Below are 13,773 nucleotides of genomic sequence, written 5' to 3' on the forward strand. Positions count from 1 at the left end.
ATGTAAATATCATATTTGAAAACTGTTTAGACTATAACAATTGAAAATATTGGTTTAGTACGTCTATTTGCAATGACATCGGCCAATTTATCACCTTGAATGTGGATAGTTTAAAAATATCAATTGTGTGCTTTCTCAGATCTCTTTTTCCCTTGTTTTTTTTTATTTATTTTTAAAATTTTTGAGTCTTAATTTCCATCTCTCAGACCATTTTGATATAACCTGACATTCATCTTCCAATTTTAGGTTTTCAGACTAATGAACTACTGTTTTCTTCTCTAGAAGACACGGGACTAGGTAACCACCAGAAAGAAAATCGCCATGCTTTGAATGAGAGAGGGAGCACCTTTCTGAACTCTGAGGATTGATTTCTATGGAAAATATTGTCAGAAAAATGTCTCTTCAAAGGGAATTTTACACATTTAAGATCTAATAATTTTTAGGATGCTTCAAAGCCAGAAGACTACTAATCAATTGCAACTGCTTCTACTGATCTCCCGAGGGTGTAATCCTACTCCCCTACCTAATCTTAACTAAAGCCTTAAGATGCAGCATACTATGAAAAAAAGCCCCCCACAACCCAAACCCCCACAATGCTTAATGCTGAGCTCGAACAGCATAAGTCATGCAACTAAATTGCTTTTATACTTTGATAAACAAACAAATATGGATACTAAAATATTACAGCTAGTTTGTGAGTAAATAATTAAAAAAATTGATAATGCAAACATAGAAACTTTAGGTCATCTGCCTAGTGGATGAAGAGAATGTAGTGGATGTCATTTTTCTGGATTTAGCAAGTCTTTTGATACTGCCCTTCACAGCACTCTTCTGGACATGTTGTCCAGCTGTGGGATGAACAGGTTCATGGTAAGCTAGGGGAAGAATTGGTGGAAGAGCAGGGCTCAAAGTGTTGTGAATGGAGCTTCATTTGGCTGGTGACTGGTCACCAGTGGTGTCCTTAAAGGTTCAATTCTAGGACAACTTCAACTGATCATCTTCAGTGCAATTACACGGCACATGCAGGGCAATCAGGTGATCAGGCCCAGGCAGCATGAAGTCCTACTTAACTAATCTAAACCCCATTCTATGACAAGGTGACCTACTTAGTGGATGAGCAAAAGGCTGCAAATGTTGTCTACCCAGAATTCAGTAGAGCCTTTGACACAATTTACAACCATCCTCCTGGAGAAACTGGCTGCTCATAGCTCGAAGGGCATATGTTTTGCTGGATATAAAAATGTTTGGATGGCTGGGTCCAAAGTTTTGTTTTGAATGGAGTTAAATCCAGTTGGTGGCTGGTCACAAGTGGTGTTATCCAGGGTTCAGTGCTGGGGCCAGTTCTGTTTCATAACTTTATAAATGACCTGGATGAAGGGATGGAGTGCTCCCTCAGTAAGTTTGTAGACAATACCAAGTTGGGTGAGAGTGTTGGTCTCCTTGAGGGAAGGAAGGCTTTACAGACAGATCTGGACAGGCTGGATCAATGGGCTGAGGTCAACTGTAAGAGGTTCAACAAGGCTAAGTGTTAGCCCTGCACTTGGAAAGCTGCGCAGTGGGAAAAAGTCCTAGGCATATTGGCCTATTGCTGGCTGAATATGAGCCAGCAGTGTGGCCAGGTAAAGAGGCCAATAGCATCTTGGTTCAGTAGCGTGGCCAGCTGGAGCAGAGAAGTGATTGTCCCCCTATACTCGACATTGGTGAGGCAATACTTTGAATACCGTGTTCGGTTTTGGGCCCCTCACTATCAGAAAGTCATTGAGTTGTTGGAGTGTGTGCAAATAAGGGCAACAAAGCTCTGGAAGGGTCTGGAGTGCAAGTCTTATGAGGAGCAGCTGAGGGAACTGTGGTTATTTAGTCTGGTGAAAAGGAGAATGAAGGGAGACTTCATCACTTTCCACAACTACTTGAAAGGAGGTTGCAATGAGGTGGGTGTTGGCCTTTTCTCTGCTAGTTTAATGGCTAGACTTGATGATCTTTTCCAACCTAAATTATTGCAGAATTCTAAATGATTCTATCATTCTATGAGTTAGCAATGTGCCCTGGAAGCCAAGAGGACAATCTGCATCCTGGGGTGCATCAAACACAGCATAATCAGCCAGTAAAATGTGGTGATTATCCCCTTCTACTCAGGTTTGGCTCAGCCTCACCTTAAGTACTGTGTGCAGTTCTGGGACTCGCAATTTAAGAATGATTGTGAGGTCCTTGAATGCATCCAGAGGAGGACAACAAAGCTGGAGAAAGAGCTGGAAAGAATGTCCTACAAGGAATCGCTAAGGACTCTTTGTTTGTCTAGTTTGGAGAGAACGAGACTGTGGGGTAATCTCATTGCTCTCTACAGCTTCCTGACACAGGGAAGTGGAGATGGAAGTGCTGAGCACACACACACACACACTCCACTTTAACCAAACTAGCAGTGGTTTGGTTTAGGCTCCAGAGGAGGGAAAGGCCTTACCACAGCTGGCCTAAGAACTCCTCTAAGAAACCCACAAGGAGCAGAACAAAATGAACACTGATAAGGAGTTATTTGATAACTATGACATATATGATAAATATGACAGCTGACATATGATAAATATGACAGCTTAAGTGAGCCTGCTTTGACTTCCCCCTGCTGGGCAGTGTGGCTACACAGTGATGATCTTCCCTTGCACTGGGATACCTCTCAAGGGTGCTCCTTGATGCAATGAAATCTGTTACTAACGACGGTCACTGGTGAGCCCCATTTGTATCCTCCCTGGACTGCAGCTGGACTGCAGAATCAGGCAATTTTCCTCATTAACAAGGATTAGTTGTTTAGCCTAAATAAATAATATTTTAAATAGAATAAATCATTTAGAGTTATAATGTTGTTTGATTTCATGTTTGCTTAGCTTTCTTAACATGAGTAGCAAGAGTTGCTCTGAAGCACTGGACCATAAGCTGGGAATTTCCAATTAAAAGCTTTCCCAGCACGTGTAACTGGTTCAGGTAAAAGATGCCCTCCAGAATAAATGAAAAACAGGAAAATAAAGAGGCTTCAAAGGTTCAGATCATCAACAACAGCAGCACTAAGATAAGGTTACAACTTGTCTGAAAGACAGAAAAGGAATTCAATAAGGAACAAGAAGATCCCAGACCCAAAAATTACTACAGGACTGAACCATTGCATAGGGAAGTGGATAAGTGTTCTGTAAGGTTATAATTGCTGAGGGATTGTTTGGTTCATGTCAGCCCCTCTCTGGGGAGTCAGCCTCTCTCCCCAACCATGTTTCTATATTCCTCTACTAAATTATTGATTTCATAAAAGCTGATGCCCGAGAGTCTGCTTTGCACAACCTTGAATTTGAACTCCAGACCAAACACTCAATGAATGTCCAGATAGAAATGTAAGTGAATTTGGAATAAGCATTATGGAACTTAGAACTCCAGAGCTAAGCAACACAGGGGATTGGGTGGGCACATATAATGCTTTGCGTATAAGTATATATAATCCTTTAGCTATAAACACATATAGCCAGGTTTTCCCTCATATATTTCTTTCCTGCAGTAAGTAATAGCATGACCTTATCATCAAACTCTATTGTTGCACTTTCATTTAAATATGAATTTTATCTAAAATACTAAACTCATTTGTGACAGTCCAATTAGACTTATTTATGCTGAATTTGTATAGCTCAATGTATCTCAGACCACTATGAAATCTTATCCCCTTGTATATTTTATTGTGTCACAGTAGCAACACAGCAGAAGGGCTATACTTTATTTTGCTAGAGTAAGCTGTCCATAACCTGAGATCTGCAATTACAATTTGGTCTTTTTTCTCCATTATGAGGACAATAAAGATCAGATTCCTGTCAAGCTGTTGCTGTTGCTCTTTTCACAGAGAACCTCATGAAATCTTATCTTCTTTTTCCTAATTTGCTGAGCAGTTTCACAACGGCCGTTAGACTATAAACCGCCTAGATTTCCTGAAATTATTCAGCATTTAAGCAACAATTAGGTTTGGCTTTCCAAACAAATGTCAATAACACTTTCTATAAGTTACAGGTTAAAAAAAAAAAAAAAAAGAGCAGAGAAAAGCTGAATAATTTAGAGCACATCAGGCTTTTGCTGGAGTTGGTAGTCTTTCCTTTACACAAAGCTGAAAAATAAGTCCCCAGGGATGTTTTCTCTCACAAAAGTAAATAGAATTCCAGCACACAACACAGGCACTAACTTTGTTTAATTATTAGGTAAGTCCCATCAGGAGCAACAACTTCAGTGCAGGCATGAGAATGCATGCATGTGACCCGAAAGTTCTGAGCAAACACTGCTCACATGCTAAATAAGTAGTTCCTCTGAGCTAATTTTTCAAAATACGACAGCATTTGTCTGCCTAATTAGATGAGTAAAGAAAGTAAAGAAGCAATTAAAATGCATAACAGATTATCAGTAATCACACATGAGTTTGTGTAAATTGGCAAAGGAATTCATAAGTATGAGTGGCAATTTGACTCTTGTCACAGCTATAGAGCTACATGAATTTTTAATAGAGTTTTCATTGATCGAATTTTTGAGAAAGATAAAAAACACTACTGGTTTGGATTTCTAAACCAATAGGGGCACAACCTTCAAGATGGCAGTTGAAAATCAGCTTTTATTCTGGTTCTGGAAAGCTGCGGCCATCTTACCACCTTTGGATATTATGTGCTTTGGAGTTGAAATTATACACAACTAAAATGGGGAACATTGAAATTCACTTAATCTGCAAGATGCAGATTTGGGCTACAACACAAGTCCAAGTACTTTGAAAACGAAAATATGTTTCAAACTCAAAATAAAGATTAAGTATTGTATTTCACACCCATGAGCCAATGCACAGACATATCAATGAGGGAAGAAGGAGCCACAAGCCTAAATATGGTTTTCATCACTTTCTAATAATACTTTCAAAATCAATTTTTAAACCCATGGGCTTACTTATAGCAAGGAAGTACAAAGATGACCTTTTGGGGGGGCAAGGTTTGATGTTTGCAATTAGAAAAAGCATTAAGATACAGAATGAAAATGAGACAGTAAGCATGAAAGATTTTGCAATGTGCCAAGATACTATGTTATAGCTAGGAGAACTTATAAATCAAATCAAACAATAAGAAATCTTTAAAGTCTATCTGGCTATAAAAAATGACAGAACATACCTTACTCTTGTGTTCATTTGCTAGACATTATCTCTCCATTCCTCCTCCAGCCTTATCTAGACCAGACATATGCTAGGGTGTGGGTAGGCCCTTATCTGCTGGAACATTTTTACACCACGTTCTGTTGTCTGTATGATACAGAACTGTCAGCCACAGAAAAAAACAGCAATGAATTCCCTTTGGACTTTAAAGTCCCATGAAGAAACGAAAGCTATTTATTTAGATACCATATCTTTAACAAAGCAATCTGAAAAATCTGGAGAATGGACAGAGAGGAAACATGACAAAGCAAACAAACCCAAGATCAGGTACTTGGAAAGTAGCAGGAAAAGTAATTGGCATAATAAAATCCAGGTTAAGTTTTTATTTGCTTTATTGTTCCTGTACGATTATGTGGAAGACACAACATGATGATCCATATCAAAGCGTGGTTGTCTGGATAGGTACAACATTTTCAGTATTGCACTCAGGAGAATTGTTTTCCAGCTCTCTAATTGAAATTAGCTTAAATGAAATTGTTTCCTAGAAACATGATTAAGACTACTCAGTTATTCCTCTTCTTGGTCATTGGCAATTAAAACATAAAATATACATGAGGTCAAATCCTGTGCTGACGGAATTCAGATATATTCCAGTAGTTTTAACAGCAGAGCATTAATATATGTCAGCTGCAAATCTGCTTCATGTTGATTTGCATACTGGTTATCATTCTGAAATATCACAAATCGTTCTACAAATCAGAATCTTGTAGCACTTATATCTACTTGAAAACAAGATACAGGTCTCTTATTTTTGGATGATCTGTCACATATAATCTAAGGTGTCATCTACAGCAGACTGTAACTTAAAAATCTATAAAAAACCTGTAGGCACTGAGATTGATCTCTGTTTGTGTTTACTGATAGACACCAATGGCTCAATAGACTGACACAGACTCAACAGACTGTCACTGACTGACAGCTGAACTTCATTGTTTAAAATGTCGATTTTGAACTCTCTCATTTGTTTCAACTTTGGTGTTTAAGAAACAGCAACAGAATCAACAATGAAGATAACTACACCTGCTAAAAGTCTTGTCCAGGGTATCGTGTACACTTGTCCAGCGTACAGTTATGGAAGGAAGCAAGAAACACATTTCTCTCCTTCTTGTTCTATGATTCACCTGTTAATCATGGCACTGATATTTGGGGAGCACAAAGGCTGTATCTATCATAAATTCTTTTTATGAAGCTGATAAACTCAAGGACAGGATTAAGAGGAAATGGAAACATGATGGGGTGACCACATATAGGAAAATCAATGGATGTAATCTATCTGGACTTCTGTAAAGCCTCCGTCACAGCCTCTCACAACATCCTTCTCTCTAAATTGGGGAGATATGGATTTGATAGGTGGACTGTTCGGTGAATAAGTAATTGGCTGGATGGTCACATTCAGAGAGTAGTGGTCAATGTCTTGATGTCCAGATGGAGATCCGTGACAAGTGTCCTCAGGGGTCCATACTGAGACAAGTGCTGTTTATTATTTTCATTGATGGTACAGAAGTGAGATCTAGTGCACTCTGAGCAAGTTTGCTGACAACACCAAGCTGAGTGGTGCGGCTGTCGCACTAGATGGACAGGATGTCATCCAGAGGGGCCTGGACAAGCTGGAGAAGTGGGCCTGTTTGAACATCATAAGATTCAACAAGGCCAAGTGCAGGGCCCTACACCTGTGTCAGAGCAATCTACAGTTTTGATACAGGACGTGACTGATAGCAGCCCTGTGGAGAAGGACTTGGGGGTGCTAACTGATGTGAAGCTCAACATGAGCCAGCGATGTGCACTTGCAGCCCAGAAGACCAACAAATAGGCTACATCAAAAGAAGCGTGGCTAGAAGGTCAAGGGAAGTGATTCTCCCCCTCTACTCTACTCTTGTGAGGCCCCTCCTGGAGTGCTGTGCCCAGTCTGGCACCCCCAACATAAGAAGGATATGGAACTGTTGGAATGGGTCCAGAGAGGGGCCATGAAGATGGTCAGAGGGCTGGAGCCCCTCAGCTATGAGGACGGACTGAGAGAGTCAGGGTTGTTCAGCCTGGAGAAAAGAAGGCTCTGAGGAGACCTTATAGCTACCTTCCAGTACCTGAAGAGGGCCTGCAAGAAAGCTGAGGAGGGACTTTTTACAAGGACATGTAGTGGTAGGACAAGGGGGAATAGTTTAAATTGGAAGGGGAAAGGTTTAGATTAGACATTAGGAAGAAATTCTTCACAGTGAGGGGGGGAGGCACTGGCATAGGTTGCCCAGGGAAGTTATGGATGTCCCATCCCTGGAAGTGTTCAAGGCCAGGTTGGGTGGGTCCTCAAACAGTCTGGTCTGGTGGGATGCGTCCCTGCCCATGGCAGGGGGGTTGGAACTAAATGATCTTTAACGTCTCTTTGAACCCAAACTATTCTCTGTTTCTAAATAGAAGCTACTGCACTCTATCACTTCCTCTGGGACAGCAGACACTACAGAGAGTGTACATATCATGAGGAACATTGATGACTCTTGATTAACATTTTGAGGCATCTGTAGGAAAGATGATACTGTGCACAACAACCACTCTGTAAAGGCTCTGCACACTGGATAGTTCCTCTCAAAGGAAAACCACAGCAATATCTCATCCAAATTCTCCTGCATAAAGAAATCAACTGATACAGTGTTGCATGGGTATCTGTCAAGAAGGGGGGGGAAAAGTGGGACTATAAATTGCAAAATACCATTCTTCCAAAAAAAGTAACACCTGAAATCATTTAAGTCTGTGTGAAAAACTGAACTTTCTTTCTATTTTCAAAGAGGAAGATGATATCTGGTTTTGGTGAAAAATTTATTAAAAGCATTGTAAGACTATAAAAAATTACACAAAACAAGTGAAGCAATTGTAGTTCCTCTGTTATTAAACTTCAAATTAACTTTGACTCATTGCTTGGAAAAGATCCTCGGCCGGCAACAGCACAGACAGAAGCTTATGGCTTATTCTCAGAAGACGTATCACAAAGTAGCTGTTCAGACTGTCCCCTGGAAGGATCTTGTGGCTATTGACAGTTCATTTCTTACTACCATCCAATCTGTGGGTACAGGCTAGCTTTGTGTTTGGAAATAGTTAACCATCTGCTAGGACACATGTTAAGACCTCTGGTTCATTACACATCATCTTTTCCTGATGACATCAGTCACTACTGAATGAAGTTAGTAACTGTATCCAATAATTTCCCATCTAAGCTTGGTTTGAATTAATGTCCTTAAGTAACGAAATGCCTTACTTCTGTTATACCCAGCTTAAGCTTGTAATGAAGTAATAATTAAAAAAAAGAAAAGGAAGTAATATAGAAAAATAGAGATAAAAACATAAAAACATAACATAAAACATAGAAAAGCAACTTTTCCACAATTTAAAGTGTTGACAAAATTATTTTTAATTACTTTTCTTTTTTTTTAAAGAATTTCAGAAACACAGAAAACAAAAAGCAAAGGTTTCACTTGAATCTGCACGTTAGTTATCTTGGTGATACGAGACAATCCACAATGAACATTTTCTCTGTGTCAGTGACCTGCAGAATCAGAACGTCTTAACCTTAATCATCCTGCATCCAGATTGCCCGGGAGTGTACACTTATTGTAATTCAAAGACCTGTACAAATCTGTGATTAGCTAAATAGTGAAATGAAGGCAATCATTCTCAAAACGTTCCCGTATCCTGCTCCAGAAACTACATCCAGCTCAAGTAGGCATTTGTCCCTTGGTGATGAGGAGCAATGTGGTCCTTTAGACAACTAGTCCTCTACTATTCTTTTGATTGTTCTATAACTTCTTTATACATAAGCCCATATTTGTTCATCTTAACTAATTTAAGATCTTTATAAGACAAAAATTGTCCAAGTTAGTCACCTCATGATCCATTTATAATCAATAAAAGAATATAGCCATATCCAAAATGTAATTTTTTTAAACTATTCCAACTTCCAGTTAATTGCACTTTGTAACTGCCTCATTCTAGGGTAATTATTAAATCTGTGCAGTTTTTTTGATAGTCGATATGGAAAGAAGGGAACACAGGATCTTCATTTCCCTCTGAGAGTTGTTAAGACAATTTATGTCTCACCTGAGAAATGAAACCTTAAACTGACATTTTTGAATTATTAACTTTTCCTAAAATGTCCTTGACAAGTTGTCTCACCAATGACAAGAATCCCTGCATGTCTCATCTTCTAGTTCTTCATGAGAAAGTGCTGACCTGAATTACTTATCTCCAAAACAGAGAGATTTCTGGTTTGGCTTCTGTGAATCTCATTCTTATGTGCTTGCTTTCCTGTCAGCTTTCCACAGGAACCTAGGAACTTTAGTTAACTGTAATTTGGTCATGTTGCAGTGATCTATTTCTGCAGCCTTTTCTGCGTGAAAGCTGTGGCAATAAATTGGACCTTTATAACCAGCAAACACACTGCCCTCTTAATTACCTCTGCTCATCTTAAGATCTTATTAGGCATCCCTCAAAGGATGTTTATATATTGAAAAATACACACACAACTGAGCTGCCAAAGAGGAAAGTATTTTCAATGCATAAACACACTAGTGCTTTTCAAATTAAGTTAATTTGGAGAGAACGCACATAAACATGGAATATGTGGTCTGTATCTCTACAAAATGTTTCTAACAAACAGAAACATTGGTTTGTGGACTTCATTTTTATTTTAAAAACCCTGAATGTTATTAAGTTCTTTCTGAGATTGCTCTTAAGACATAAAAAGACGTCTCCATCCCTTTATTTCCTTTCCTGGTGTAACTTACTGCCATAGGACTTCCCTGGAAAATCTCTTTCTTGACTGGCTCTAGCACCTCTGTCCATTTCTGTTGATGGTTTTTACTTTCTGTGCCATGTCTTTGATAAGAAGAGAGTGTTTAAGGGAATGATGGCTGTTAATTAGGGATGAAATTCTTCCCCAGTGACAAGTGAGTATTAGAGGATGGTATTGGGGTTTGGTGCAAAGTATTATCTTAGTTCTTCTCAACATGAAGCCAAAGAAACAGGATAAGTAATACTTCAAGAAAAATGTTTGAGGACAAGAGATGGGTTACACGTCTCATGCTCTGTCTTTGACTACTCTATCACTTTCAACACTGACTGCAACTATATTTAACATGTTTTTTAATTGATTAGTAATCACATAAGCACTGCACTTCTGTAACTTGCTGTAAGAACTCAATTTGCTGAACTTGCAAGTGAACACCCCCCTAAATATATAGGGTTATAGATTTAGAGATAAGGCAATGATGTCTTGCTACACAACGACTCTTCTAATTTTGTTCCTGTCTGTGAGGATTAGCAGCCCATGAGCTGGCATGCTGCAGAAATGTAGTGTTGTGTGCAAGAATTATATAATACATATGGAGAGTATGAGGCATCTCTGACGTTTGTGCAGCGTTACAGCTATCCTGTCATCCTCTTAGCAGCTTCACTGACATCACTATTAAAGTGCAGATTAAGGGTAGAGTCTTCTGCCCACAGTCTAATTCTCTTCTTTACTCTTCTATGAGGTTCACAGCTTTTTCTGAACTTCTTCTCTGCCATTTATTTTTTCATCAGAATTGAAAAGGATGTTCTACAATATTTTGCTTCCTGGGAAGACAGAATATATACCTTTGGAAAGGGAAGAATTACTTGTGACTCAGCCTAAGTGAGGCAAAGCAGCAAAAATTACCTGTGACTTAAATGCATCCATCATACCTCTAGACGTACCGAGATGTGTTTGCCTTGTTGGGTTTTCACCCAGTGTGCCTAAACAGCTTTCCAATCAGGAATTACACAACGTAAATGTCAATCTTTGCAACATCTCCAAGGGCATTGCCAGTGTTTTGATTACCTTCAATAGCCACATCCTCTCTTTACTTTTTCAAATATAACTACAACATGTCAAAAACATGAAGAGAAAATGCTGGCAGTACTAAACAGTGCTCATGCTGCTGTGCTAAATGATCCAAAAGGAATCAGGGATTCTCAGTGAAAACAAACAGTGAGATTCTGGAGTGTTAAACACTGCAACATTATCATTCAGTGATCATTGCCATCATTGCTTTGGCAACTCAGCATAACCATGAAGCCAATTTTTTTTTCTTTAATGCAAATTATTAATCCATCTACTTAGAGAAAATCCTTGGCAATTCCTTCTTATCTATCAGCACCGCCTGAGAAGAGCTACAAGTTCTAGATGATGGCTTACTCTATAGAAACAGGAATCTGAGAGAGAGGTCAGCTAGCATGTATACATTTATTTTTTCATTTAGAGCTACTATTCCCTCGCCATCATAATTTTGGTCCTATTGCTTGCTTCTTAACACCTCACTCACATGTTAAAATTTGCAGTTAATGTTTTTGTGTGCAAAATTATACCAGATTATGTAACAGGCAGTAAAGGCATCTATCTGTACCTCAGAGCCAGTTTTCATTAATCAAGAAAGCAAACAATCAGCATGAATATTCACCTAACATGTAGTGATACAGCTTGAATTTGAAATTATTTGGGAGTAATCTTCTTATTGATATTCATAATGTGACATTTTCTGGATCCATAATCATGCAGTAACCTCCACTATTGTAATTATGTGATGAGATCTATGGAATTAAAATTATAATGGAGATATTAGGATGAAATTCAAGCTCGCCCCAAAGTTACAGCTGTGGTATAGCTGAATACTGGGGCTGACTCAGAACAAAGAATCATTATTGCCCAGGCTGACACCCCCAGTGAGATGAGGTGCTGGGCTGAGCCACTCACCAGTTTCCCATCAAAACAAACTGATCAACAGTTACAGTTCTCTCAGTGGATGTTGTGGACAGTTGTGGACAGTCTGGGAGATTTCCCATGTAGCTACTGTTGTGTATAGACCAGTTAAGATACATTATTTTTATATTTAAGATGTGTTCATTATTTCCATAAGAGGAGAACCTGTCAGTCTCAGGCATCTGTCCAGGCAGCTCCTGCTGCTGAACTGACCAAATTGCACCTGGATCATTTAAATCATCAGTACAAACTGCTTTTGGATGTGCAGAAATGACCAGACAGAAAAGGCTTTTGTACATAGCTAAGGCAGGGGTTGTTTGGTAAATACCGTTAAGATATCAGAAACAATGGACCGCAGGCCAGCTGGCTTGTAAAGGTCCACTAATACAACATTTCAAGGAGTCTCATCCAACACAGCTGAAGATGCTGCCACAAGGATGGCTGCAACAGAGACTCATCAGCCCTCTCACAGTGATGGGCTGTTCTCTTGGAGAGAGTTGACTCCCCATGTGAGCCTTATTGAGAGTTGCCGGGGTTTTTAGCATACACTCTTCCATTGCCTATGCAACAATTAGAAGGCAGACAGTAGATAAAATGATTCAACGCCTCAGCTTAGTAATTTCTATAAGAAAGAGTGGTAGAGGGTGAAAGGGAGAGCAGAAGAAGGAGAGGAAGAGAAGAAACAAAGAAACAATGAGAAAGAAATCGGGAAGCCAACCAATCAACCACGACATGCATGTTAGCATCCACCAGTCTTGTAGAGAGGTAACTGTGGCGATATAAGAGTATATATTGTTTAATTTACCAGAATTTTAAGTAACTTTTTCTGCATAATATATTTCTAGGCCAGCCTCTGGTTAATAGTCACTGTCTGTTTAATAAACAATTATACTTGCTATTAGTTTGCAGATAATGGTTCATCGAAGTATTTTTCTTTAAAATGAATAAACCCCATGTGTGTGGCTCTTGGAAAAGCCCTTTGAAAAGCTTAAGGCTGAGTAGAAACACTACTCATTTAAAAAGAGTTTCTGTGTACTTTAATCCTTCAGGCACTGAGAAGGGGAGGAAGGATAGCATGAAGTCAAGGAGTTACGATTACTTCACAGATGTAAAAAATACACCAATTTCTTCTGGCTCAAGGTACCCTGTTGGTACCCTATTCCACTTTTAGCTTTTTTTCTGTACAATTTGTATTTCAACCTTTTCATATTTGTAGGGAAATCTATATGTACATCATATAGAATTGAATTTGTGCAGGTCTTTAGTGTATCTGTACTGAAACCCAAAAGTATGACCACAGCTTGAAGACACACAACTAAGTTTGCTTACTCCAATCAGAATTTAGGTACAATAGAGCACAGCTACAGCAGTGAGCAATCCTAATGTGGGCTGTGAAGCCTGAGCAATTTCCTGAGTGAATATTTGACCCTGTGTGATCTCAAGCTGTGCAGGGCATTAGGAAATGGGAAATCAATAACTACACCTTGGTTTTCCAGTCGTTGGTTACAAGGCATTTACCCTGATGCACAGCACGTTGATGTGGTTCCCAGCACAAGAGCTAGTAGAGAATTTTGAATAAGTATATATTGCAGGAGGGTAAGTAGCTTTACATAGGAGAGCATTCCTTCAGCAACATTAAATCACAAGTTAAAGTTGAGTGGTTGTAATTCCACTTGTTCTTGGGCAAGAGAGCAGCTTGGATCACAGAATTACTCATCACCCACAGGGCAAAATTCTCCACTAAGATGTCAAGGAGCTCCTATGGACTGCAAGGGCCTGGGGCAGTGGAGGCTGACACAGCAGCAGACTTTGTGGC

At 39.3% G+C, this 13,773-nt stretch overlaps 1 protein-coding gene across 1 annotated transcript in view; it reads right to left on the minus strand.

The window, feature by feature from the left end:
- Positions 1 to 13,773, minus strand: part of PCLO (piccolo presynaptic cytomatrix protein) — a 362,471-nt gene that overhangs the window by 121,816 nt on the left and 226,882 nt on the right. The window lies entirely within an intron of this gene.

Source organism: Cuculus canorus, chromosome 1 (assembly GCF_017976375.1).
Source record: "Cuculus canorus isolate bCucCan1 chromosome 1, bCucCan1.pri, whole genome shotgun sequence".
Taxonomy (NCBI): domain Eukaryota; kingdom Metazoa; phylum Chordata; class Aves; order Cuculiformes; family Cuculidae; genus Cuculus; species Cuculus canorus.